The following is a 4,229-nucleotide window of genomic DNA, read 5'->3' on the forward strand; positions in this document are numbered from 1 at the left end:
AAAAAAACAAAAGCCCAGGGTCAGATGGCTTCCGGGAAGAATTCTACCAAAATTTAAAGAAAAACTAATTCCTATTCTCCTGAAACTGTTCCAAAAAATAGAAATGGAAGGAAAACTTCCAAACTCATTTTATGAGGCCAGCATCACCTTGATCCCAAACCAGACAAGGATCCCATCAAAAAAGAGAGCTACAGACCAATATCCTTGATGAACACAGATGTGAAAATTCTCACCAAAATACTAGCCAATAGGATTCAACAGTACATTAAAAGGATTATTCACCATGACCAAGTGGGATTTATTCCAGGGCTGCAAGGTTGGTTCAACATCCGCAAATCAGTCAATGTGATACAACACATCAATAAAAGAAAGAACAAGAACCATATGATACTCTCAATAGATGCTGAAAAAGCATTTGACAAAGTACAGCATCCCTTCCTGATCAAAACTCTTCAAAGTGTAGGGATAGAGGGCACATACCTCAATATTATCAAAGCCATCTATGAAAAACCCACTGCAAATATCATTCTCAATGGAGAAAAACTGAAAGCTTTTCTGCTAAGGTCTGGAACACGGCAGGGATGTCCATGATCACCACTGCTCTTCAACATAGTACTAGAAGTCCTAGCCTCAGCAATCAGACAACAAAAGGAAATTAAAGGCATCCAAATCGGCAAGGAAGAAGTCAAACTATCTCTCTTCACAGATGATATGATACTATATGTGGAAAACCCAAAAGACTCCACTCCAAAACTGCTAGAAAACAGGAATTCAGTAAAGTGTCAGGATATAAAATCAATGCACAGAAATCAGTTGCATTTCTCTATACCAACAACAAGACAGAAGAAAGAGAAATTAAGGTGTCAATCCCATTTACAATTGCACCTCAAACCATAAGATACCTAGGAATAAACCTAACCAAAGAGGCTAAGAATCTATACTCAGAAAACTATAAAGTACTCATGAAAGAAATTGAGGAAGACACAAAGAAATGAAAAATGTTCCATGCTCCTGGATTGGTAGAATAAATGTTGTGAAAATGTCTATGCTACCTAAAGCAACCTACACATTTAATGCAATTCCTATCAAAGTACCATCCATCTTTTTCAAAGAAATGGAGCAAATAATTCTAAAATTAATAGGAACCAGAAAAGACCTCGAATAGCCAAAGGGATATTGAAAAAGAAAGCCAACGTTGGTGGCATCACAATTCCGGACTTCAAGCGCTATTACAAAGCTGTCATCATCAAGACAGCATGGTACTGGCACAAAAACAGACACATAGATCAATGGAACAGAACAGAGAGCCCAGAAATAGACCCGCAACTCTATGGTCAACTAATCTTCAACAAAGCAGGAAAGGATATCCAATGAAAAAAAGACAGCCTCTTCAATAAATGGTGTTGGGAAAATTGGACAGCCACATGCAGAAAAATGAAATTGGACCATTTCCTTACACCACACACGAAAATAGACTCAAAATGGATGAAGGACCTCAATGTGAGAAAGGAATCCATCAAAATCCTTGAGCAGAACACAGGCAGCAACCTCTTCGACCTCAGCCACAGCTACATCTTCCTAGGAACATCGCCAAAGGCAAGGGAAGCAAGGGCAAAAATGAACTATTGGGATTTCATTAAGATCAAAAGCTTTTGCACAGCAAAGGAAACAGTTAACAAAATCAAAAGACAACTGACAGAATGGGAGAAGATATTTGCAAACGACATATCAGATAAAGGACTAGTGTCCAAAATCTATAAAGAATTTAGCAAACTCAACACCCAAAGAACAAATAATCCAATCAAGAAATGGGCAGAGGACATGAAGAGACATTTCTGCAAAGAAGACATCCAGATGGCCAGCAGACACATGAAGAAGTGCTCCATATCACTTGGCATCAGGGAAATACAAATCAAAACCACAATGAGATATCACCTCACACCAGTCAGAATGGCTAAAATCAACAAGTCAGGAAATGACAGATGCTGGCAAGGATGCAGAGAAAGGGGAACCCTCCTACACTGTTGGTGGGAATGCAAGCTGGTGCAACCACTCTGGAAAACAGCATGGAGGTTCCTCAAAATGTTGAAAATAGAACTGCCCTATGACCCAGCAATTGCACTACTGGGTATTTACCCTAAAGATACAAACGTGGTTTTCCAAAAGGGCATGTGCACCCAAATGTTTATAGCAGCAATGTCCACAATAGCCAAACTATGGAAAGAACCTAGATGTCCATCAACAGATGAATGGATCAAGAAGATGTGGTATATATACACAATGGAATACTATGCAGCCATCAAAAGATATGAAATCTTGCCATTTGCGACAACATGGATGGAACTAGAACGTATCACGCTTAGCGAAATAAGTCAAGCAGAGAAAGACAACTATCATATGATCTCCCTGATATGAGGAAGTGGTGATGCAACAAGGGGGCTTAAGTGGGTAGGAGAAGAATCAATGAAACAAGATGGGATTGGGAGGGAGACAAGCCATAAGTGACTCTTAATCTCACCAAACAAACTGAGGGTTGCTGGGGGGAGGGAGGTTGGGAGAAGGGGGATGGGGTTATGGACATTGGGGAGGGTATGTGCTTTGGTGAGTGCTGTGAAGTGTGTAAACCTGGCGATTCACAGACCTATACCCCTGGGGATAAAAATATATGTTTATAAAAAATAAAAAATTTAAAAAAAGGAAGTATGAAACTGTAATATCTGAAATTAACCATTAAGACAAAATTAATTTCTTGTCTGTGACAAAGTCATTGTTTCAACTGAACATTATTTTGAGACGTAGGACAGGTGGATTGTAATTTTTGAAAGAGGTAGTTAGTAAGAAACTCCAGAAAATATAGTATACCCCCTTTCTTATTTGTTATAAAAATTATTATAGTTAAATTTATTTTTACTGTTAAGTTACAGATACTAAACTGATGTTTAACCACCAAATGTTGTCTTCATTCCTATGGCATCAGTAATACTTTATTTACATGCTATTTTAAACAATATTAAGTGAATCTATAAACATTCTTCATACATACTATAAGAAAAGCCTTTCTTTTTTTTAATGATTAAATTTTGCAGTCCATAGCAGATGTAGAAAATAGCTATCTGGTCAGACAGTACAGAAGTCTCTCGTATCCTTATACTCAGAGGAACTTATATTTACAAACCAGGTGCCATGCTAAGGGCTTTACAGAACCATCACATTTTATACTTGTCCCCAATACTGTGATAATTTATTATGATTTCCATATTTACAAATGAAAAATATTGAGACTTAAAGAAGTTCAAGAACTAGTCCAAGGTTAAAGAGCAAGGATTCAAATCCAGTTTGGTTCCACTACAGAATAATGGTTCTCATCAATTCTTATTTTAATAGTTGATGTGACAGCCCTGAAAATATGCTCACATACCCTGCAGAAAGCTGTAAATTTGCCTGATGGCCTTGCTGCTGCCCAACTGAAATCTGTCTCCTCCAGGGGCAGTCTGGGGGCTCATGAGCTCTCTTATCAGCCTGGCCAAAAATTTCAAGGAACTACACTACAGTTGAAATGCTTCCTAGCCAATATCCTACTTACTGCTCTCCTCCTAGAAGGGTAATACCTGAAGTGTGTGCTGAAAGCAATCTAATTTTTTTCCTGCTCCTTAATTAAATAAATTTCTTAGAGATAATACTGGTTCTGTGCATGTTTTCTGGCAGACACAAACTAACAGAAGATGTACTGGGAGTGGTCAGAAAATAGTAAATAAGATGCGGATTTGGGATAAGTTTGCTCACAATCTCAACAAAATTGTATACAATCTATGTCAGTGAGGTGTCCAGCATAGAATAAATGGAAAATCATGTCTATCCTGGCATCAGATTTTTCCTAATCCTTCCCTAGTAAAAGCATATGCAAATCCAAAAGCATGGCTGTGTGGGGAGTAGCTTTGCTGGGTAAATAATGAAAGCTTATATTGTCTTGAAGAGAGCTAATGACTAAAAATTATGCTCAGTTGGATTACACTGAGGCCCAATCTCAGTGACAATCCTGAACAGGATGTTGGGGTTCCTTCCTTCCTTCCTAGAACAATGGTATTTGAAGCTTCTATTGGTCCCTTGCAGGAATCCCACATAACACGGACATGTCTGTGAAGTTCTAAATGAACAATGCATGCTCTTGTCCATACTTTGTGCTTTGTTAAATGATCCATATCTCCTAGCAGTAAGGTACACTTGGGGGT

General features: G+C 38.3%; 1 non-coding gene across 1 annotated transcript; it reads left to right on the forward strand.

The window, feature by feature from the left end:
• The first annotated feature begins 3,940 nt into the window (after positions 1–3,940).
• Positions 3,941–4,020, forward strand: LOC123390919. Its single transcript, XR_006605506.1, has one exon. It is a non-coding gene; the product is annotated as a small nucleolar RNA SNORD115 (small nucleolar RNA).
• The last annotated feature ends 209 nt before the right edge of the window (positions 4,021–4,229 follow it).

Source organism: Mustela putorius, unplaced genomic scaffold (genome assembly GCF_011764305.1).
Source record: "Mustela putorius furo isolate JIRA1106 unplaced genomic scaffold, ASM1176430v1.1 tig00000151_pilon_pilon_pilon, whole genome shotgun sequence".
NCBI lineage: Eukaryota > Metazoa > Chordata > Mammalia > Carnivora > Mustelidae > Mustela > Mustela putorius.